The following is a 26,271-nucleotide window of genomic DNA, read 5'->3' as shown; positions in this document are numbered from 1 at the left end:
TCTCTCTCTATATATATATATATATATATATATATATATATATATATATATATATATATATATATATATATATATATATATATATATATATATATATATATATATATATAAATTTATATATATATGCTATATATACAGTATATATATATATAAATATATATATATATATATATATATATATATATATATATATATATATATATATATATATATATATATATATATATATATATTGTTAAGTACAATAACGGATCCAAAGCTAGAAGGCAAACAGATAAATCATTCTCATTAGTTTTACAATAAAAACGATCGGATATCTTTAAACCAAGGGCAAGGGGGCTGTCTCTTACAATTCTGCGAAAAAGATGAGAGTGATAAATCCGAGGATTAATCTTCCTCTGAGGGAATCCTTTCTTAGAACTTTGTCACTGAGACAGAAAATAGTTCCGCTTCAGAACCTACTAAGTAGTCAGGATTGCGAACCAGAGTCAACCAATTACCAGATTGATTAGCATATGTTGTACATAATATATATATATATATATATATATATATATATATATATATATATATATATATATATATATATATATATATATTCATGCATATGACATTCTAAGTTTCTTGATACGCTCATCACTATGGGCCTTGACAAATGTCAACAACAAACAGAGAAAACTTCTGAGTAAGGATTCGAACCACGCACGCTAAGGTTGTGTGTGGATTTTAGTCACTCACGAGAAGTATGGAAATCAGTATTAACACGTGCACGAACACGCACACACACACATATATATATATATATATACTGTATATGATTAAGTATATACATACATATATGTATTTATGTATACATATACACACAATCACAGACACACACACACATATATATATATATATATATGTATATGAGTGTGAGTATATTTATATATATGTGTATTTATATTATTTGGGCACATTTTCTTTCTTATGCAACTTCTTTGTACATATATACATGTATATATATATATATATATATATATATATATATATATATATATATATATATATATATATATATATATATATATATATATATACAGTATATTTATACACACACATATGCATTAATGAATGACAAATAATTCTTTCGTACATGTGAACACAATCGGGGCATTTCAGAAAAAGTTTCTAAACAGTCAACGAATTATTTTAGGACGTCCCGTCTGAAGGCCACTGTTTTAATAAGTAACATTTGCTGTGTTTGCCGGGAACACAGATAACAGAATTTTGTCTCAGGAGAGAGAGAGAGAGAGAGAGAGAGAGAGAGAGAGAGAGAGAGAGTTCTTTTTCAAGGGAATAACTTCGTGAGCCATGGTTTGATCACGACAGGTTATACAAGATCACATAAAGTCATGTCGTTTCATGACTTGGCGGTCTAGGCGAATTACAAAGTCGGAAAAAAATGTTTTGTAAACTCAGATCCCAATATGGAAGCATTGTTAAACCTCATTCTAAAACCGTGGGTCCGTATCCTTATTTTAGAGTATTAACCCTCTACTTATAAGTCATTGACCAGGAAGGAAAACAAGGATACAAACAAATTCAGTTTATGCAAACGTACCTGAACTTTTAAGGCAAACTGTTCATACGCTGTAATCATGCGAGAACACGCCAGTTTTATCTGTTAGTTTTTGATACATGAAACGAAAAGAAAACCGGTTGGTAAGCATGTTGACAGACGATTTGATTTCCACTTTTAAGAAAAAACAAATAAACACTAGGAAACAGGTATTCCTTTATGGTAGTTGTTGGGGAAGTCAATATTCCTGGTGCATGCACAGAGAAAAATATCAAGGTTTTTTGCTAGAATCTATTTTCAAACCAAGGTCACATGAGAGAGCAGTGTGAATGTACATGCATTATGTATGTATGTGGTGTGTACATGTGATCTTCGATTCCTCATTCCTTGGTCCAGTTTTCACGTAAAGGTGTTCACCAGAGCTCTCTTTCTCTGTAAGTGTTTATACCCTTGCAGAGACACATGCGCTCGTGCGGGCGCTCACAAATACGTCCACAACACCAGTCGCTTCAGATGCTTGGAGAAAGGACCCTCAGCAGCGTGTCAGACACCTCTTTATGTACGGAGTCACTCATCTCTGTCCTGCATGTATGTTAAGTTCCTTCTATCCCATCTAACCAACCCTGTCTCACTCTCTTTCCCCACCAAGGACTTTTGATCTGTGAGCACTTCTCACCAACTTATCGCCCGCTAATCTCGCCACATGCTCACGCCACCTTAAAACACAGTTTTCTGTCTCACTCTCTTTCACCACCAAGGACTTTTGATCTATGAGCGCTTTTCGCCAACTTATTGTCCGCTAATCTCTCCACGTGCTCACGCCACCTTAAAACACAGTTTTCTGTCTCACTCTCTTTCACCACCAAGGACTTTTGATCTATGAGCGCTTTTCGCCAACTTATCGCCCGCTAATCTCGCCACGTTCACGCCACCTTAAAACACAGTTTTCTGTCTCACTCTTTCACCACCAAGGAGTTTTGATCTATGAGCGCTTTTCGCCAACTTATTGTCCGCTAATCTCTCCACGTGCTCACGCCACCTTAAAACACAATTTTCTGTCTCACTCTTTTCACCACCAAGGGCTTTTGATCTGTGAGCCGCCACCAACTTATCGCCCGCTAATCTCGCCACATGCTCACGCCACCTTAAACCACCAAGGACTTTTGATCTATGAGCGCTTTTCGCCAACTTATTGCCTGCTAATCTCTCCACGTGCTCACGCCACCTTAAAACACAATTTTCTGTCTCACTCTTTTTCACCACCAAGGGCTTTTGATCTGTGAGCGCTTTTCACCAACTTATCGCCCGCTAATCTCGCCACATGCTCACGCCACCTTAAAACACAGTTTTCTGTCTCACTCTTTTTCACCACCAAGGGCTTTTGATCTGTGAGCGCTTTTCACCAACTTATTGCCTGCTAATCTCGCCACATGCTCACGCCACCTTAAAACACAATTTTCTGTCTCACTTTTTTTTCACCACCAAGGGCTTTTTGATCTGTGAGCGCTTTTCACCAACTTATTGCCTGCTATCTCGCCACATGCTCACGCTCACCTTAAAAACACAATTTTCTGTCTCACTCTTTTTTTTCACCACCAAGGGCTTTTGATCTGTGAGCGCTTAAACAACTTATTGTCCGGACTAATCTCGCTAATCTCGCCACATGCTCACGCCACCTTAAAACACAGTTTTCTGTCTCACTCTCTTTCACCACCAAGGACTTTTGATCTGTGAGCGCTTTTCGCCAACTTATCGCCCGCTAATCTCGCCACATGCTCACGCCACCTTAAAACACAGTTTTCTGTCTCACTCTCTTTCACCACCAAGGACTTTTGATCTATGAGCAACTTATTGTCCGCTAATCTTCCACGTGCTCACGCCACCTTAAAACATAATTTTCTGTCTCACTTTTTCACCACCAAGGGCTTTTTTGATCTGTGAGCGCTTTTTGCCAACTTATTGTCCGCTAATCTTCCACATGCTCACGCCACCTTAAAACATAATTTTCTGTCTCACTTTTTCACCACCAAGGGCTTTTGATCTGTGAGCGCTTTTCTGTCCAACTTATCGCCCGCTAATCTCGCACATGCTCACGCCACCTTAAAACACACAGTTTTCTGTCTCACTCTCTTTCACACCAAGGACTTTTTGATCTATGAGCGCTTTTTGCCAACTTATTGTCCGCTAATCTCTCCACGTGCTCACGCCACCTTAAAAACACAATTTTCTGTCTCACTCTTTTTCACCACCAAGGGCTTTTGATCTGTGAGCGCTTTTCACCAACTTATCGCCCGCTAATCTCACCACATGCTCACGCCACCTTAAAAACACAGTTTTCTGTCTCACTCTCTTTCACACCAAGGACTTTGATCTATGAATCTCTCCACGCCTCACTCCACCTTAAAAACACAATTTTCTGTCAACTTTTATTGTCCGTCCGCTAATCTTCTCCACGTGCTCACGCCACCTTAAAACACAATTTTCTGTCTCACTCTTTTTCACCACCAAGGGCTTTTTGATCTGTGAGCGCCACCAACTTATCGTCCCGCTAATCTCACCATGCTCACGCCACCTTAAAAACACAGTTTTCTGTCTCACTTTTCACACCAAGTTTTTCTATGATCTATGAGCGCTCTTCCAAAAAACACAATTTTCTGTTATTGTCCGCTAATCTTCCACGACACCTTAAAACATAATTTTCTGTCTCACTTTTTCACCACCAAGGGCTTTGATCTATGAGCGCACCAACTTATTGTCCGCTAATCTTCCACGTGCTCACGCCACCTTAAAACACAGTTTTCTGTCTCACTTTTTTCACCACCAAGGACTTTTGATCTATGAGCGCTTTTCACCAACTTATCGCCAACTTATTGTCCGCTCACTTTGAATCTTCTCCACGGCTCACGCCACCTTAAAACACAATTTTCTGTCTCACTCTTTTTCACCACCAAGGGCTTTTGATCTGTGAGCCACCACCAACTTATCGCCCGCTAATCTCGCCACATGCTCACGCCACCTTAAAACACAGTTTTCTGTCTCACTCTCTTTCACCACCAAGGACTTTTTGATCTATGAGCCACGCTTGCCAACTTATCACCAAGTACTTTTGATCTATGAGCGCTTTTTGCCAACTTATTGCCACATGCTCACGCCACCTTAAAACATAATTTTTTGTCTCACTTTTTCACCACCAAGGGCTTTTTGATCTATGAGCGCTTTTCACCAACTTATCGCCCGCTAACTTACTGTCCGCTAATCTATCTCCACGTAATCTTCTCCACGCTCACGCCACCTTAAAACACAATTTTCTGTCTCACTTTTTCACCACCAAGGGCTTTTGATCTGTGAGCGCTTTTCACCAACTTATCGCCCGCTAATCTCGCCAACTTATGCTCACGCCACCTTAAAACACAGTTTTCTGTCTCACTCTCTTTCACCACCAAGGACTTTTTGATCTATGAGCCGCCAAACTTATTGTCCGCTATCTTCCACGCGCTCACGCCACCTTAAAACACAATTTTCTGTCTCACTTTTTTCACCACCAAGGCGCTTTTGATCTGTGAGCGCCACCAACTTATCGCTCCGGGCTAATCTTCCACATGCTCACTCGCCACCTTAAAACACAGTTTTCTGTCTCACTTCTTTCACCACCAAGGACTTTTGATCTATGAGCGCTTTCACCAACTTATTGTCCGCTAATCTCTCCACGCTCACGCTCACTCCACCTTAAAACACAGTTTTGTCTAATCTTCTCCACGTCTCACTTAAAACCACAATTTTCTTCTCACCACCAAGGACTTGATCTATGAGCCACCTTAAAACACAGTTTTCTGTCTTCGGACTTTTGATCAACTTATTGTCCGCTAATCTTCCACGTGCTCACGCCACCTTAAAACACAATTTTCTGTCTCACTCTTTTTCACCACCAAGGGCTTTTTGATCTGTGAGCGCTTTTTGCAACTTATCGCCCGCTAATCTTATCTCCACGTGCTCACGCTCACCTTAAAACATAATTTTCTGTCTCACTTTTTCACCACCAAGGGCTTTTTGATCTATGAGCGCTTTTCGCCAACTTATTGTCCGCTAATCTTTCACCATCCACGTGCTCACTCCACCTTAAAAACACAGTTTTCTGTCTCACTCTCTTTCACCACCAAGGACTTTTGATCTATGAGCGCTTTTTTCGCCAACTTATTGTCCGCTAATCTCTCCACGTGCTCACGCCACCTTAAAACACAATTTTCTGTCTCACTCTTTTTCACCACCAAGGGCTTTTGATCTGTGAGCGCTTTTTGCCAACTTATCGCCCGCTAATCTCGCCATGCTCACGCCACCTTAAAACACAGTTTTCTGTCTCACTCTCTTTCACCACCAAGGACTTTTTGATCTATGAGCGCCCCACCTTAAAAACACAGAACTTATTGTCCGCTAATCTTCCACGTGCTCACGCCACCTTAAAACACAATTTTTCTGTCTCACTCTTTTTCACCACCAAGGGCTTTTGATCTGTGAGAGAACTTATCGGGCCGCTAATCTCGCCATGCTCACGCCACCTTAAACCTTAAACACAGTTTTCTGTCTCACTCTCTTTCACCACCAAGGACTTTTGATCTATGAGCCGCTTATTGTCGCCAACTTATCGCTCACAATTCTAATCTCGCCACATGCTCACGCCACCTTAAAACACAGTTTTCTGTCTCACTCTCTTTCACCACTAAGGACTTTTGATCTATGAGCGCCAACTTATTGTCACCAACTTATCGCCCGCTAATCTCGCCACATGCTGTGGCGCTCACGCCACCTTAAAAACACAGTTTTCTGTCTCACTCTCTTTCACCACCAAGGACTTTTGATCTATGAGCGCCAACTTCATCCGCTAATCTCACAACTTATTGTCCGCTAATCTCTCCACGGACTTTTGATCTCACGCCACCTTAAAAACACAATTCTTCTGTCTCACTCTTTTTCACCACCAAGGGCTTTTTGATCTGTGAGCGCTTTTCACCAACTTATCGCCCGCTAATCTCGCCACATGCTCACGCCACCTAAAACACAGTTTTCTGTCTCACTACCAAGGACTTTGATCTATGAGCGCCATATATAAACTTATCGTCCGCTTTTTGATCTCGCCATGCTCACGCCACCTTAAAAACACAGTTTTCTGTCTCACTTTTCACCACCAAGTACTTTTGATCTATGAGCGCTTTTCGCCAACTTATTGTCCGCTAATCTCTCCACGTGGGCCACCTTAAAACACAATTTTCTGTCTCACTCTCTTTTTCACCACCAAGGGCTTTTTGATCTATGAGCGCCACCAACTTATCATAGCCCGCTAATCTCGCCACATGCTCACGATAGCCCCTTCACCTTAAAAAACACAGTTTTCTGTCTCACTCTCTTTCACCACCAAGGACTTTTGATCTATGAGCGCCAACTTATTGTCCGCTAATCTTCCACGTGTCACGCCACCTTAAAACACAATTTTCTGTCTCACTTTTTTCACCACCAAGGGCTTTGATCTGTGAGCGCCACCAACTTATTGTCCGCTAATCTCGCCACATGCTCACGCCACCTTAAAACAGTTTTCTGTCTCACTCTCTTCACCACCAAGGACTTTTGATCTATGAGCGCCATGCAACTTATTATCCGCTAATCTTCCACAAGGCTCACGCCTTTTTTTTGTAATAAAAACACAATTTTCTGTCTCACTCTTTTTCACCACCAAGGGCTTTTTGATCTGTGAGCGCTTTTCACCAACATATTGTCCGCTAATCTCGCCACATGCTCACGCCACCTTAAAACACAGTTTTCTGTCTCACTCTCTTTCACCACCAAGGACTTTTGATCTATGAGCGCCGCCAACTTAATGTCCGCTAATCTTCCACGTGCTCACGCCACCTTAAAACACAGTTTTTCTGTCTCACTCTCTTTCACCACTAAGGACTTTTGGATCTATGAGCGCCGCCAACTTATTGTCCGCTAATCTTCCACGTATTAAAACACAATTTTCTGTCTCACTACCACCAAGGGCTTTTGATCTGTGAGCGCTTTTTCACCAACTTATAGCTCCCGCTAATCTCGCCACATGCTCACGCCACCTTAAAACACAGTTTTCTGTCTCACTTTTTTCACCACCAAGGACTTTTGATCTATGAGCGCTTTTCGCCAACTTATCATCCGCTATCTCACCATGCTCACGCCACCTTAAAACACAGTTTTCTGTCTCACTCTCTTTCACCACCAAGGACTTTGATCTATGAGCGCTTTTCGCAACTTATTGTCCGCTAATCTTCCACGTGCTCACGCCACCTTAAAACACAATTTTCTGTCTCACTCTTTTTCACCACCAAGGGCTTTTGATCTGTGAGCATAACTTATCGCCCGCTAATCTCGCCACATGCTCACGCCACCTTAAAACACAGTTTTCTGTCTCACTCTCTTTCACCACCAAGGACTTTTGATCTATGAGCGCCGCCAACTTATTGTCCGCTAATCTCTCCACGTGCTCACGCCACCTTAAAACATAATTTTCTGTCTCACTCTTTTTCACCACTAAGGGCTTTTGATCTGTGAGCGCTTTTTTGCCAACTTATCTCGCCACATGCTCACGCCACCTTTAAAACATAGTTTTCTGTCTCACCTCTTTCACCACCAAGGACTTTGATCTGTGAGCGCCGCCAACTTATCGCCCGCTAATCTCGCCACATGCTCACGCCACCTTAAACATAGTTTTCTGTCTCACTCTTTCACCACCAAGGACTTTTGATCTGTGAGCGCTTTTCACAAACTTATCGCCCGCTAATCTCGCCACATGCTCACGCTTACCTTAAAACACAGTTTTCTGTCTCACTCTCTTTCACCACCAAGGACTTTGATCTGTGAGCGCTTTTACAACTATCGCCCGCTAATCTCGCCACATGCTCACGCCACCTTAAAACATAGTTTTCTGTCTCACTCTCTTTCACCACCAAGGACTTTTGATCTATGAGCGCCGCCAACTTATCGCCCGCTAATCTCCGCCACATGCTCACGCCACCTTAAAACACAGTTTTCTGTCTCACTCTCTTTCACCACTAAGGACTTTTGATCTATGAGCGCTTTTCGCCAACTTATCGCCCGCTAATCTCGCCACATGCTCACGCCACCTTAAAACACAGTTTTCTGTCTCACTCTCTTTCACCACTAAGGACTTTTGATCTATGAGCGCTTTTCGCCAACTTATCGCCCGCCATCTCGCCACATGCTCACGCCACCTTAAAAACACAGTTTTCTGTCTCACTACCACCAAGGACTTTTGATCTATGAGCCGCTATTATCGCCCGCTAATTCGCCACATGCTCACGCCACCTTAAAACACAGTTTTCTGTCTCACACCACCATTTTGATCTGTGAGCTTTTCGCCAACTTATCGCCCGCTAATCTCGCCATGCTCACGCCACCTTAAAACGCAGTTTTTCTGTCTCAATCTCTTTCACCACCAAGGACTTTTGATCTCAGACCAACTTATCGCCCGCTAATTCGCCACATGCTCACGCCACCTTAAAACACAATTTTCTGTCTCACTTTTTTCACCACCAAGGCTTTTTGATCTGCGAAGCGCACACAACTTATCGCCCGCATCTCGCCACATGCTCACGCCACCTTAAAACACAGTTTTCTGTCTCACTGGACTTTTGATCTATGAGCGCCACAACTTATTGTCCGCTAATCTCTCCACGTGCTCACGCCACCTTAAAACACAATTTTCTGTCTCACTCTTTTTCACCACCAAGGGCTTTGATCTGCGAGCGCCACCAACTTATCGCCCGCTAATCTCGCCACATGCTCACGCCACCTTAAAACACAGTTTTGTCTCACTCTCTTTCACCACCAAGGACTTTTTGATCTATGAGCGCTTTCGCCAACTTATTGTCCGCTAATCTCTCCACGTGCTCACGCCACCTTAAAACACAATTTTCTGTCTCACTCTTTTTTCACCACCAAGGGCTTTTGATCTGTGAGCGCCACCAACTTATCGTCCGCTAATCTCGCCACATGCTCACGCCACCTTAAAAACACAGTTTTCTGTCTCACTCTTTCACCACCAAGGACTTTTGATCTATGAGTTTTTCGCCAACTTATTGTCCGCTAATCTCTCCACGACCTTAAAACACAATTTTCTGTCTCACTCTTTTCACCACCAAGGGCTTTTTGATCTGTGAGCGCCACCAACTTATCGCCCGCTAATCTCGCCACATGCTCACGCCACCTTAAAAACACAGTTTTCTGTCTCACTCTCTTTCACCACCAAGGACTTTTGATCTTAATTGTCCGCTAATCTCTCCACGTGCTCACGCCACCTTAAAACACAATTTTCTGTCTCACTTTTTCACCACCAAGGGCTTTTGATCTGTGAGCGCTTTTTCACCAACTTATTGTCCGCTAATCTCGCCACATGCTCACGCCACCTTAAAACAGTTTTCTGTCTCACGACCACCAAGGACTTTTGATCTATGAGCGCTTTTTCGCCAACTTATTGTCCGCATTCCACCTGCTCACGCCACCTTAAAACACAATTTTCTGTCTCACTCTTTTCACCACCAAGGGCTTTTTGATCTGTGAGCGCCACCAACTTATTGTCCGCTAATCTCGCCATGCTCACGCCACCTTAAAACACAGTTTTCTGTCTCTCTCTTTCACCACCAAGGACTTTTTGATCTATGAGCGCTTTTCACCAACTTATTGTCCGCTAATCTCTCCACGTGCTCACGCCACCTTAAAACACAACTCTCTTTCACCACTAAGGACTTTTGATCTATGAGCGCCACAACTTATTGTCCGCTAATCTCTCCACGGCTCACGCCACCTTAAAACACAATTTTCTGTCTCACTCTTTTTCACCACCAAGGGCTTTTTGATCTGTGAGCGCCACCAACTTATAGCTCCCAAGCAAGTCTTGCTCACGCCACCTAAAAACACAGTTTTCTGTCTCACTTCTTTTCACCACCAAGGACTTTTGATCTATGAGCGCTAACTCCGCTATCAATCTCACCACATGCTCACGCCACCTTAAAACACAGTTTTCTGTCTCACTCTTTTCACCACCAAGGACTTTTGATCTATGAGCCGCTAATCTCTTTTTTCTGTCACCTCTTTTTCTACGCCAACTTATTGTCCGCTAATCTAATCTCCACGGCTCACGCCACCTTAAAACATAATTTTCTGTTCACTTTTTCACCACCAAGGGCTTTTGATCTGTGAGCGCTTTTTTTGCCAACTTATCGCCCGCTAATCTCGCCACATGCTCACGCCCACCTAAAACACAGTTTTCTGTCTCACTCCTTCACCACCAAGGACTTTTGATCTGTGAGCGCTTTTTCACCAACTTATCTCTTTTTCCGCTAATCTCGCCACATGCTCACGCCCACCTTAAAAACGCAGTTTTCTGTCTCACTCTCTTTCACCACCAAGGACTTTTGATCTATGAGCTGTGGCGCTTTTTGCGCCAACTTATCATCCGCTAATCTCACCACATGCTCACGCCACCTTAAAAACACAGTTTTCTGTCTCACTCTCTTTTCACCACCAAGGACTTTGATCTGTGAGCTCGCCAAACTTATTGTCCGCTAATCTCCACATGCTCACGCCACCTTAAACATAGTTTTCTGTCTCACTCTTTTCACCACCAAGGGCTTTTGATCTATGAGCTTTTCGCCAACTTATTGTCCGCTAATCTTCCACGTGCTCACGCCACCTTAAAACACAATTTTCTGTCTCACTTTTTTTCACCACCAAGGGCTTTTGATCTGTGAGCAATCTCGCCACATGCTCACGCCACCTTAAAACAGTTTTGATCTTTGTCTCTCTTTCACCTTAAAACACCAAGGACTTTTCACCAGATCTATGAGCTTTTCACCAACCTTAAGCCCTTTCTACTTTAAAGCACAGTTTTCTGTCTCACTCTCTTTCACCACCAAAAAAGACTTTTTGATCTATGAGCAACTTATTGTCCGCTAATCTCTCCACCTGCTCACGCCACCTTAAAACACAATTTTCTGTCTCACTCTTTTTCACCACCAAGGGCTTTTGATCTGTGAGCGCTTTTCACCAACTTATTGTCCGCTAATCTCGCCACATGCTCACGCCACCTTAAAACACAGTTTTCTGTCTCTCTCTCTTTCACCACCAAGGACTTTTGATCTATGAGCGCTTTTCACCAACTTATTGTCCGTTAATCTTCTCACGTGCTCACGCCACCTTAAAACACAGTTTTCTGTCTCACTCTCTTTCACCACTAAGGACTTTTGATCTATGAGCGCTTAAAACACAGTTTTCTGCCAACTTATTGTCCGCTAATCTCTCCACGCTCACGCCACCTTAAAACACAATTTTCTGTCTCACTCTTTTTCACCACCAAGGGCTTTTGATCTGTGAGCGCTTTTCACCAACTTATAGCTCCCGCTAATCTCGTGCTCACGCCACCTTAAAACACAGTTTTCTGTCTCACTCTTTTCACCACCAAGGACTTTTGATCTATGAGCCGCCAACTTATCATCCGCTAATCTCACCACATGCTCACGCCACCTTTAAAACACAGTTTTCTGTCTCACTCTCTTCACCACCAAGGACTTTTGATCTATGAGCGCGCTTACAACTTATTGTCCAGCTAATCTCTCCACGTGCTCACGCCACCTTAAAACATAATTTTCTGTCTCACTCTTTTTCACCACCAAGGACTTTGATCTGTGAGCGCTTTGTGCAACTTATCGCCCGCTAATCTCGCCACATGCTCACGCTACCTTAAAACACAGTTTTCTGTCTCACTCTCTTTCACCACCAAGGACTTTTGATCTGTGAGCTTTTTCACCAACTTATCGCCGCTAATCTCGCCACATGCTCACGCCACCTTAAAACATAGTTTTCTGTCTCACTCTCTTTCACCACCAAGGACTTTGATCTGTGAAACACAATTTCTGCTCTTTTTTTCAAACTTATCGCCCGCTCTCGCCACATGCTCACGCCACCTTAAACATAATTTTCTGTCTCACTCTCTTTCACCACCAAGGACTTTTGATCTGTGAGCGCCACCAACTTATCGCTAATCTCTCCACGCTAATTCACCACATGCTCACGCCAATCCTTAAAACATAGTTTTCTGTCTCACTCTCTTTCACCACCAAGGACTTTTGATCTGTGAGCGCTTTTCACCAACTTATCGCCCGCTAATCTCGCCACATGCTCACGCCACCTTAAAACATAATTTTCTGTCTCACTCTCTTTCACCACCAAGGACTTTTGATCTATGAGCGCTTTTCGCCAACTTATTGTCCGCTAATCTCTCCACATGCTCACGCCACCTTAAAACATAATTTTCTGTCTCACTCTTTTTCACCACCAAGGGCTTTTGATCTGTGAGCTTTTCCAACTTATCGCCCGCTAATCTCCCACATGCTCACGCCACCTTAAAACACAGTTTTCTGTCTCACTCTCTTTCACCACCAAGGACTTTTGATCTGTGAGCGCTTCTCTCCACGTGCTCACGCCACCTTAACATAATTTTCTGTCCAACTTATCGCCGCTAATCTCGCCACATGCTCACGCCACCTTAAAACATAGTTTTCTGTCTCACTCTCTTTCACCACCAAGGACTTTTGATCTGTGAGCGCTTTCAACTTATCGCCACGCTAAAACACAGTCTCGCCACATGCTCACGCCACCTTAAAACACAGTTTTCTGTCTCACTCTCTTTCACCACCAAGGACTTTTGATCTATGAGCGCTTTTCGCCAACTTATCGCCCGCTAATCTCGCCACATGCTCACGCCACCTTAAAAACACAGTTTTTCTGTCTCACTCTCTTTCACCACTAAGGACTTTGATCTATGAGCGTCTTCCGCCAACTTATCGCCCGCTAATCTCGCCACATGCTCACGCCACCTTAAAACACAGTTTTCTGTCTCACTCTCTTTCACCACTAAGGACTTTTGATCTGAGCAAGCTTTTGATCTAGCCAACTTATCGCCCGCTAATCTCGCCACATGCTCACGCCACCTTAAAAACACAGTTTTCTGTCTCACTCTCTTTCACCACTAAGGACTTTTGATCTATGAGCGCTTTAGCCAACTTATCGCCCGCTAATCTCGCCAACCTTAAAACACAGTTTTCTGTCTCACTCTCTTTCACCACCAAGGACTTTTGATCTATGAGCGCTTCTTCACGCCAACTTATCGCCCGCTAATCTCGCCACATGCTCACGCCACCTTAAAACACAGTTTTCTGTCTCACTCTCTTTCACCACTAAGGACTTTTGATCTATGAGCGCTTTTCGCCAACTTATCGCCCGCTAATCTCGCCACATGCTCACGCCACCTTAAAACACAGTTTTCTGTCTCACTCTCTTTCACCACTAAGGACTTTTGATCTGTGAGCGCTTTTCACCAACTTATCGCCCGCTAATCTCGCCACATGCTCACGCCACCTTAAAACACAGTTTTCTGTCTCACTCTCTTTCACCACCAAGGACTTTTGATCTATGAGCGCTTTTCTTATCGCCCGCTAATCTCGCCAACTTATTGTCCGCTAACTCTTTCCACGTGCTCAACTTAAAAAAACACAATTTTCTGTCTCACTCTTTTTCACCACCAAGGGCTTTTTTTCTGATTTGTGAGCGCTTTTACCAACTTATCATCCGCTAATCTCACCACATGCTCACGCCACCTTAAAAACACAGTTTTCTGTCTCACTCTCTTTTCACCACCAAGGACTTTTGATCTATGAGCGCTTTTCGCCAAACTTATTGTCCGCTAATCTCTCCACGTGCTCACGCCACCTTAAAACACAATTTTCTGTCTCACTCTTTTTCACCACCAAGGGCTTTTGATTTGTGAGCGCTTTTTTCTGTCCAACTTATCCGCTAATCTCGCCATGCCCGCTAATCACAATTTTCTGCTCACATGCTTTTGATTTGTGGCGCTTTCGTAACTTATCACGCCACCTTAAAACACAGTTTTCTGTCTCACTCTCTTTCACCACCAAGGACTTTTGATCTATGAGCGCTTTTCGCCAACTTATCATCCGCTAATCTCACCACATGCTCACGCCACCTTAAAACACAGTTTTCTGTCTCACTCTCTTTCACCACCAAGGACTTTTGATCTATGAGCGCTTTTCGCCAACTTATTGTCCGCTAATCTCTCCACGTGCTCACACCACCTTAAAACACAATTTTCTGTCTCACTCTTTTTCACCACCAAGGGCTTTTGATTTGTGAGCGCTTTTCGCCAACTTATCGCCCGCTAATCTCGCCACATGCTCACGCCACCTTAAAACACAGTTTTCTGTCTCACTCTCTTTCACCACCAAGGACTTTTGATCTATGAGCGCTTTTCGCCAACTTATTGTCCGCTAATCTCTCCACGTGCTCACGCCACCTTAAAACATAATTTTCTGTCTCACTCTTTTTCACCACCAAGGGCTTTTGATCTGTGAGCGCTTTTCACCAACTTATCGCCCGCTAATCTCGCCACATGCTCACGCCACCTTAAAACATAGTTTTCTATCTCACTCTCTTTCACCACCAAGGACTTTTGATCTGTGAGCGCTTTTCACCAACTTATCGCCCGCTAATCTCGCCACATGCTCACGCCACCTTAAAACACAGTTTTCTGTCTCACTCTCTTTCACCACCAAGGACTTTTGATCTGTGAGCGCTTTTCACCAACTTATCGTCCACTAATCTCTCCACATGCTCACGCCACCTTAAAACACAATTTTCTGTCTCACTCTCTTTCACCACCAAGGACTTTTGATCTGTGAGCGCTTTTCACCAACTTATCGCCCACCTAATCTCGCCACATGCTCACGCCACCTTAAAACGCAGTTTTCTGTCTCACTCTCTTTCACCACTAAGGACTTTTTGATCTGTGAGCGCTTTTCACCAACTTATCGCCCGCTAATCTTGCCACATGCTCACGCCACCTTAAAACACAGTTTTCTGTCTCACTCTCTTTCACCACCAAGGACTTTTGATCTATGAGTGCTTTTCGCCAACTTATTGTCCGCTAATCTCTCCATGTGCTTACGCCACCTTAAAACACAATTTTCATAAGTGATAATTTTGTTTACCATATATTTGTCATAACTCTTCATGCTTCAGCTTTACATCCCTGTTACTCTACATTCACGAAGCAGAAGCTTCATCTGAACAACTTTCACCCCCTTTTCCGTTCTCAGTCAATAAACAGAGATCACTTTCAAACACGAAAATAAAAGCGGCCATCCCTCCGTTCATCTCATCCCTTGCGTCCAGTAAACACTCAAATTTTCTTTCAAAACATTTGCAGAGATCCTTTCACTTTCCTTCTTTCACCTATTCAGTGGTTTATCTCTTCTCTTGTTTATTCATCAACCACCCATCACATTACCCTCAAAAGCCTTTTATTCATCCTTATAACACAACCCTTGCTGCCATTACTTTTAACTTTCTATTCTCACAAACGCTTTTATACTCTTACAACGATTTCTTTCGCTTTTCGCTGTCACCAGCTATCACTATTGTTTGCAACCAGCAACCACTACATTGTCCACTGTATATATATATATATATATATATATATATATATATATATATATATATATATATATATATATATATATATATATATATATATATATGTATATATATACATATATATTTATTTATATATATATATATATATATATATATATATATATATATATATATATATATATATATATACTCTACATCAGCCACAGTGACTCCTAATCTCTTCATTTTCTCTCAATTTTTGTATACGCCATTCTTGCTAAACCCATAGCGAAGGGAGGTTAAGCGGTTGTTGTTCCTAATAAAGATATATTTAGTCTGGTGAAAGCAAAGCAACTAGACTATATAAATGCATTTAGATGCACATGCACGCATGTATATATATTATATATATGTGTGTGTGTGTGTGTTTGTTTGTGTGTGTGTGTGTGTGTGTGTTTGTGTTAGTCATGTTTGTAATTATTAACACCATAAAGGAATACATACACACAAACACTCATAAATATATATATATATATTAACTTTATCACTTACACAATTATTCTGTGCATTAATACAAAAGAAATGCAAAAACACAAGTGACCACATGGACGATGCACACCTGGAAACCGCAGGCAGAGAAAGGCCAAGGTCACGCGGGCGGGGTCACACAGGAGAAGGAGGATAATCAAAGGAATAAAGAAGCCAGCACATGGAACTGGAAAAACACGGGTTTTGATCCACTCCCCCACACATGTAAAAAGACAGCTGGACTACGTGTCCGGTGATTCTACAGATACTTGACAATGAGGACAGTTAGTCCTAGAAAGCTTGTAACTTCTTCTGATTAAATATCTCTGCTAGATACCATCCAGTTGTAATGAGGTCCTGTTAGTAATATATATATATATATATATATATATATATATATATATATATATATATATATATATATATATATATATATATATATATATATATATATATATATAATATAAATATATATATAAATATATATATAAAATATATATATATATAATATATATATATATATATATATATATATATATATATATATATATATATATATATATATATATATATATATATATATATATATAGAATCTACTGGTCACTTTTTACCAGATACATATGTAATTGTAATAGCCACAATGCCCTCTTAGCTTCTCGAATTCTTCGCACTTTTTTTGGATACGCTTGTCACTACAAAGCCTTAAGATCCAAGTGCAAGAAATATGAAGATATTATGATGTTCGGTAGCGGTAAACGAACCCGGGTCCATAATCACAACTAGGTCACGTTGCCGACTTGACCACGAAGAATTCGAGAAGTTAAGAGGGCATTGTGGCTATTACAATTACATATATATATATATATATATATATATATATATATATATATATATATATATATATATATATATATATATATATATATACTTATGTATGTATGTATAAGTTAAGCACTTATGCAATTATTTACTGGAACTATTAATAGTTCAGATACTTCCAAGCTAGTTTTGATAACAAGTTAATATCTTGACTTGTACTTTGACGCTCCTTTTATTACCCTAATTAGTGTCCCTGACTAGACTAGATTTTCTATTCTCAAAATAAAATTCACTGATACTGCTCGAGTGGGGGAGAGATAACGCAGGCACCGTGACAGGGACTCACGTTTGAGGAATTTGATAAGATACCGTGTGATTCACAATGTAACCGAGGTGTCAATAATATTCAAGTCAACTGTAAACACGAAAAGACAAATGGCTTGTATGAAATACAAGACTTTGATTTTAGGAATCAAAGTGTTATTCCTATTTCATAAAAGAAAAGGACAAATGACGAGTGTTTCGGAAGATACTATGAACATAAGCATTCTTTTAAAAAGAAAACTTGTTTCAAGCATGTAATAATGATATTAAGGATAAGCAAAATCTAGAATTGTAAGAGATAAAATTTTTCTCTGAAAAAGAATAAAAATTGCATAGTTGGGGCATCCGATATCAACATTACTATCATTATCAGGAGTATCTATGGAAGAACTTCCACGGAAAAATAGTAATTTTGAACTCAACATTGGAAATACAAAAAGATGTAACTATGCAATTCTGAAGTTTCGGTAAAATGAGGAACGCGACTAAAACGCAATCCTGAAATCAGCACGAAAGAAACCTTTGATCCAGAGTCGTTCAAGCAGCTTTCATTCGTTGTCTTTATTTACAACAGGAGAGATTACTGAAGTTTGCTTTTTCTCTTTAGCCTTTCCCTTCCATCCGTCTTTCCCGTGTCTTATCACAAAATCGAAATGACAGAGGAGGAAAATGAACGATAAAAATACATTCCGATGCCCCACGAGAAAGGAAAAAGGGGTATTCACTTTGAGTAATTGACCAGAGAGGTAAGACTAGAGAAAATAAGGAGAATTATTTTCATAAAAGAAAGAAATAATCTTTTAATTGTGGTAATTGTTGCATCTTCTTTCAGTACACACACACACACATGCACACACACACACACACACACACACACACACACACATATATATATATATATATATATATATATATATATATATATATATATATATATATATATATATAGCAACATATCTGACTAAGCCATGTCAGAAAACAGCCATGTCAGAAAACTTTTTTTTTTTTTTTTTAATTCCGCTTGGAAGTCAGGACCAGAATGTGGCCACAAGCTGTCGGCAGCGGGGTGCCTACAGGAGAGTTGTGAATACATTTGGGCAGTAATTGCTCCATAAACGGAGCGGATAAGCCACTCCCTCTTGAGGCCAATCATAACCACATAAGTAGGACAAACTGTAAATAAGCCACTCCCTCATGAGGCCAATCATAACCACATAAGTAGGACAAACTGCAAACTATCATGGTAGTAAACAGTACAACCTGAATATTGATGGTGTAAGATCACCCAGTGTTTTGGGATAGGGAGGAATTGTAAATCAAGGGAGAGGGGGAGAGGGGGTGCCTAGTGAAAGGTTATGATGGAAGGAAATACCAACTAAATTGCCACAGTAGCTCCTCTCTTGGGGCACATGGTTCTTATGCATTTCACCCCTATGACACACCAAGGGGCATGGGGTTTGCATCTTCACACCCTTCACCGAAACTGTAAAAAACTAGAGACGGAATAATATATATATATATATATATATATATATATATATATATATATATATATATATATATATATATATATATATATATATATATATATATATATATATATATATATTATTAGAAATAATCAATACACAATCACGTGTGGAAAAAAAACTTCTGACTCACATCAGGATCGAACCCAGGTCTTTCAATTGAAAGGCAAGGGAGCTGCCCACTAGGCCATACAAGTCATAAAAGAAGTTGGAACCTGAGTGCCACTGCACCCAAGGAATTACCTGGGCAAGCTAACTGCTTACTTTCCAACGTGTTTTCCCCAACTTCCCGATTCAGCAATGACCCAGTTGACAGCATTTCATTCGAATTATTCCCTCTGAGTGAATATGATAGATTGCTGAGTCGGGAAGTTGGGGAAAACACTCTGTTATTTCTATCTTATTTACTCAGAAGGGATAATTCGAATGAAATGCCGTCAATTGGGTCATTGCTGAGTTGGGAAGTTGGGGAAAACACGCTGGAAAGCAAGCACTTAGCTTGCCCAGGTAATTCCTTGGATGCAGTGGCACTCAGGTTCCAACTTTTTTATGACTTGTATGGCCTAGTAGGCAGCACCCTTGCCTTTCAATTGAAAGACCTGGGTTCGATCTTGATGTTAGTCAGAATTTATATATATATATATATATATATATATATATATATATATATATATATATATATATATATATATATATATATATATATATACATATATACATACACTTGCTAATCAACCCAGCGCTACCCAGGAAAACTCTGAATTACATCACCCCTTCCCACCCTTCCTCAACTCCCCTCCTACTGGTGCTGAACTAGGACTTAAAGGGCATCAGGAGTCACTATTCATTTCAGTGAGCTTGAAAACTATGGATTCTAATATCTATTGTTTTCAGTTATTTTTACATGTCACCCCCTTCCCACCCTTTCCACCCCTCCTTCCTACTGGGGCTGAAATTGTGCTTAAAGAGCATTGGGAGTGTCACTATTCATCTCAGGACCTCGAAAACTATGGACTAGACACTAGTATCAGTTTTCAGATATTTTTACATGTCACCCCCTTCCCACCCCTTCTCAACCCCCGGCTTCCATCGGGGCTGAAATTGGACTTAATGGTATCGGGAGTATTACTATTCATCTCAGCGACCTCGAAAGTATGGATTAGGCACTAATATCTGTCATTTTCGGCCCACACCCCACCTTTGGTGCCAGTGATGTCTTACCAACACAGTGTCCTTTCCGAGACAGTAATTCATGTAAAGCAAGTTTGGTTGAAATGGCTCAGTGTGTGTCAGAGTGTATGTGGAACATACACACACACATACACATACATACATACATAATCCATATATATATATATATATATATATATATATATATATATATATATATATATATTTACATATGAAAATGTGTATTTCCTACAAAGAATTTCTCACAACAAAGGTGAGCTTTAGAGAAAAGTAAGGCAACAGTCACTACCATATTCTTTCTTCAATTTCTGTAGGAATGGACGTCCTATGCATAATTAGTACAGCATTCTCATTGTCATATTTGTAAACCACTGACTCATCAGCAGCTCGTCGAATCTCATGAACGCACTGCATCTTTCTCCTCTATCTTACACTCCTCTTTTCTATTCTCCTAACACTTCCGAATTATACATTCGTTCCACCAAGCTATCATCTTCTATTCTTTCCTTATTACCTAACTATATAAAAAATTGCAATCCATGTTTCCGCATTATAAGAAGATGGACTATGGTTAAGGGCAGACACACAAAGAGAGCAAATAAGAGTATAACTGGAATCGACGGATCTTCTTGCAGAGAAACTAGATATTGCTCATTGATCCCCGGGTAACCAATATGTATTGTCAGTAACACCATCATGCTAGTATTCCCCATCACAGATTTATAATGGGGTAATCAATACGACAAAGGCGAGAGCTAACGGTGACAAGATATTTATTGATGCGTGTATGTATTGCAGTGAAGGTTGTACTTTGTGCGCAGCAAAAGAACCTTCAGTGTCACCTGGAGACCAATGACCCTTGAGTAACAGGTAAATGGATGGAGGTTTTTTGCAGTGCCCAGAGCTGAACCAACCCTTGAACTAATAAATGAGGAATCACTGAAAGGTATTTAGGTATTTAAATGCACCAGTATCACTAACTACAAATTCTGATTAGCACTTAATATTTTATGATAGTTAGGTCCGTCACTGTCATTTACATAAACTACTTTTTCTCCATTCTCCAAGTTCTACTAAAAAGAATATTACGTCGGTGATACTTTAAAAACCTACAAGGTTCAAAAGCATATCCCGGTAGCCATGTGTCACTATTCTATATGTTCTACAATATTCATTTAAGCGATCAGTCAGTATTTCAGTAATGATAGTTTCAATGGATAAATAGATTACTCAAAGAAGTCAAGGGTAAAGGACATTAAAATATCATTTACCAGGGTAATAAACGAAAGAATGGTAAAGGAGGATATATTCAGGTGCGTAATAAGAAAATGCAGATAAAAGAAAAAGAAATTAATCACAACTGAACAAGAAAATAAAAGGATGTCAAAGAAAACTTTAATACAAACACGTTTAATGCAGCAGCGGGACATTTATTTTCCATAAATAAGGGCTCAGTTTTACAACTGCAAAGTGCCACAAGGATTAATTTAAAGGGTGAACACAATACCCAAATCATGTTTTTAATTTTAAATTATATTGTTTGTTGGCTTTTATTATGTTATTTTTACTCTATCATCGTTTTTGCGTCTATTTTTTCTCTGCAAAAATGCACAAATGCTAACGCCATCTGTCCGTGATTCGAAATTTTTTATGTGAATGTGAAAAAAATAAACAAAACAAGTAATATGGCTTATTGCGACAACGACGTCAGGTCATACGGTGATATGATGGAAAATGAGTCTGAATCCATTCCACAGACACCGACAAGGTTAGATTCCAAAGACGAAGTTGTTAGCCTGAATGAAAATCTGGATTATTCAGAATTTAGGTAGCCAACCCTAAGACTGTGTATGCGAGTTTATTCAGACTGCCTTACTAAATTTCTGTTGTCCTTTATGATGTCTGTATAATATTTATTTAGTCTAATGCGATATTGCAAAATCCTTACAAGTTTATCACGACCATCTATAATAGTAATCCTTATTATTCAAGCCTAGGTTAACTTACCATAACCATCGAATTTAATAATGTCTCGCTTTCTTGTACATAGAATTCCTATACTGTTAACCTTATTTTGTATTCACGGACCTTTCACCACAAATTTTTATATAGGACGTTGTCTTGACATAGTATTACTCAATTGTAACTAATAACGAAAGAATATAGTATGCGCACACGCTCCAAAATTGAAGTAGAATTATTCAAAAGATTTCGATACAATGTTTATTGTATATTCAGTGTGTTTCGTTTCTTTCTCAACTTGTTATGGAAAACATTCAAGTAGACATATTTTAGGGACGAGATGAAGGACGCAAAGTACAAGGTGGTAAGTACTCAAGTCTAGAGAGTGAAATTAAAAGAAAATCAAGGAGAGATAAGAGAGAATAACTGGACATGGACAAACAGGCTGATGATGCTGACAAAGCCATGTATTCATGGAGTGGCCTTGGTGTTAAGGTAGCCCAGAAAATTGTTAATAAAATATCAATGGGTAAAAAAAAAAAAAAGGAAAACGCCTGTCATAAGGCTGGCTGGGTCAATAATAACACCAGCAGAAGAATGACGACGCAAGACGGAACATTTCGTGAGGTCATGAATAAGAGATGTAAGGGGGATAGGTTGACTAATATACTGGACGCCGACGAACACCACCTGAATGTTCTTATGAACGAATTTGCAGTTTTTGAAGTGGGATCAATAATGAGATGACCAGGAGGCGGTAAACGCCAGGTTATGATATAGCCACTGCAAGAATGGTTTTTAGCTTAAGTTAAAATGATATCTCGAATACTGAATAGAATATTTTGTAGAATATGGATTTGGGAAACATCCTGATGATTGGGAATTGGAAGTCATAGTTAAGTTACCAAAGAAATGTAATGGAAATATTTATTGTACTTATTCTCATTACGTTGAAGAGAGAGAGAAATGAAACGCCTAGAGGTGAACAAGCTGGTTTAGGAAGGGCAGATTTGCACATATCAGATATTTAAGATATATTGTGCAGCAGTGTATAGAATTTACAAATCCACTTTTTGACAAAATGGAGCCTTTGACAGTGGCCTCAGACCAATAATATGGAGGGTCTTGAGTCACTATGGAATTCACGTTAAATAAGTGAAGCTAAATGAAATGATCATGACCGAAGTGGACCCAAACTGATTGTTGACGATATATTGTCATGTGAATTTGCAGTTAAATATACCTTAGGTTAACCAGACCACTGAGCTGATTAACACCTCTCCTAGGGCTGGCCCGAAGGATTAGACTTATTTTACGTGGCTAAGACCCAATTGGTTACCTAGCAACGGGACCTACAGCTTGTTGTGGAATCCGAACCACATTGTACCGAGAAATGAATTTCTATCACCAGAAATAAATTCCTCTAATTCTTCATTGGCCGGCCGGAGAATCGAACGCAGGCCCAGCAAAGTGCTAGCCGAGAACGATATCGACCCGTCCAACGAGGAACTGTGAATTTGCAGTAAAATGTTGGGTACTACAAGGGAATGTTATTTCATATTGGCTGCTTATCTTTCCAAAAATTTTATAAAGAAAAAATGGTTGGAGATTGAAGAGAAGGGTTGGACTGAAATAAAATTAGAAAGTTTCTCTTGATTTGGGATTTAGTGAAAAAATTAGGTCGATCGCATAATGATCAGCTGAGTAAGGTTTGGAAATCAAATACACTGAAACAGCATACGAAAGTAAGACATGATTTGGCGTTTGAAACAAAAATTATATTTGATAAAGCTAACTACTAAGTATTCAGATCAAAACGAAAAACTAACCTTAAAACATTAGAAACAATAGCCTGTCGAGGTATAAGAAAATAAACAGAAAATAAAGGCGTCACAACAAGAAAGGTCACAGAGACAAAAAATATTAATGTCAGTAAAAACGTATTTGAGTCCGAGCCACGAATGTTAGCGATGATGAGACAGCGTATATGAAACACTAAACAGGAAAATAAAGACATTTTATTGATGAAAGTCACACATCGAATCTGAGCTCGATAAGGACATTAAAAATAATTAGTTAGCGAATAAAAATATTTTTAAATATATCAATAAATGGACTGCAAACACGGCATTGGAGGTAACTCGTAAGTTTACTGGAGCGAAACATTTACGTGAAAACTGAGCAGCCAAGCCCAATACGGCAACATATATCATTTGTTAGAGTGGGGCAAATGAAAGCTTCCAATGAGTGCCTTGCTGCACAATTAGAGGGACTTACAGTTTTTATTGCAAGAGCAATGGAAGTGGCGTTCGAGTCACGTCCCACACAGTCAGACGAATTTAGCATTTTCTCGAAATACTGTTATTATTAATCACAGTATGCACACATATCTGGAGAACAAGTAAACATACCAGCGACTTGGCTAACAAGCCTCTGGAAAATAAGATACTTTATTCATGAAGCTAAAAGATAAAAGCAAGTAAAAAATGCGCCGAAGTTTCTTCAGCGCAGTCGAGTTTTCTGTACAGCGTATAAAGCTGTATGAAACTCTCAGCCACGGCTCATGAAACTCTCAACCGCAGGACATGAAACTTTCAGCCACGGCCCGGTGTTGGCCTGTGTTGTTGGCACCTATAGCGGTGCCAGACGCATGATCATGACTAACTTTAACCGTAAATAAAATAAAAACTAAAGAGGCTAGAGGGCTGCAATTTGGCATGTTTGATGATTGGAGGGTGGATGATCAACTTACCAATTTGCAGCCCTCTAGCCTCAGTAGTTTTTAAGATCTGAGGGCGGACAGAAAAAAAGTGCGGACGGACAGACAAAGCCATCTCAATAGCGTTCTTCTGCAGACAACTAAAAAACTTTTTTGAATAGTTTCAATAAATATAGATAGAGATGAAGTCAATCACATTGAAACTGATACATTATTAACAGGTAGATACAAATATTGACTGTAATAAAAATGGTTACGTGAGACTTCGCAATAATTCATCGAAGGATTACAGTATCGACTAACGAAAGTTTTTACGTCGATCTTGAGACTAATAAGAGTTTTGACGACTTTGGTCACTATCGTACGGTTAGAGCTTTTCGTGAATATCAGAAGTTAAATAATGTAGCAGAACTTTAAGCTTCCTGCGTTCCCGGCATATCTAGACCCGGACGGGCTTTAAAGGTCAGGACACGTGTAATATCGAGTTGAAGGTAAATTTATTTCATAAGTTTTCAAACGGGTTTTCTTCACTTCTTAAAATCTGCAAGTAATATCAGACATTTAAAAAGTTTTGTTCTAGATTTCCCTTATACTGTATACAGTATATATACAGTATATATATATATATATATATATATATATATATATATATATATATATATATATATATATATATATATATATATATATATATATATATATATAGAGAGAGAGAGAGAGAGAGAGAGAGAGAGAGAGAGAGAGAGAGAGAGAGAGAGAGAGAGAGACGGATCTAAACATTCACAGTTATCTTTAGTGCAGTACGATCAGGAAAATCCGGATGACGAAAGAAGCAATTCTTAGATTGAGGTACAGTTTCAATCGTATCATCCTCTAATCATTTGCGTAGATATACCTGAAACCTCTTCATAGATAAAAGATTATCATTCCTCTTCAACGGCTTTCGTAAATATATTATCCTGATTGTTCAACGTCATAATGCCGTTGCTATAGCTTGATGTTATCATCCTCAATTTCTTTGGGTACTGAGAGATTTACTTATTTGGTATCTTTCTGCAATGTCTCGGAATGGAGGTTTAAGAAACTCTTCATTCAGATATTCACAAATTTA

General features: G+C 39.9%; 1 protein-coding gene across 1 annotated transcript in view; it reads right to left on the bottom strand.

Moving 5' to 3' along the window:
* The window catches only part of LOC136830686 (uncharacterized), a 112,848-nt gene that overhangs the window by 45,223 nt on the left and 41,354 nt on the right, over positions 1-26,271 (bottom strand). The gene's annotated exons all lie outside the window — the stretch shown is intronic.

This window comes from Macrobrachium rosenbergii, chromosome 4 (assembly GCF_040412425.1).
Source record: "Macrobrachium rosenbergii isolate ZJJX-2024 chromosome 4, ASM4041242v1, whole genome shotgun sequence".
Classification (NCBI taxonomy): domain Eukaryota; kingdom Metazoa; phylum Arthropoda; class Malacostraca; order Decapoda; family Palaemonidae; genus Macrobrachium; species Macrobrachium rosenbergii.
The sequence above is the reverse complement of the archived record's forward strand: the minus strand, read 5'-3'. Positions and strand labels throughout refer to the sequence as shown.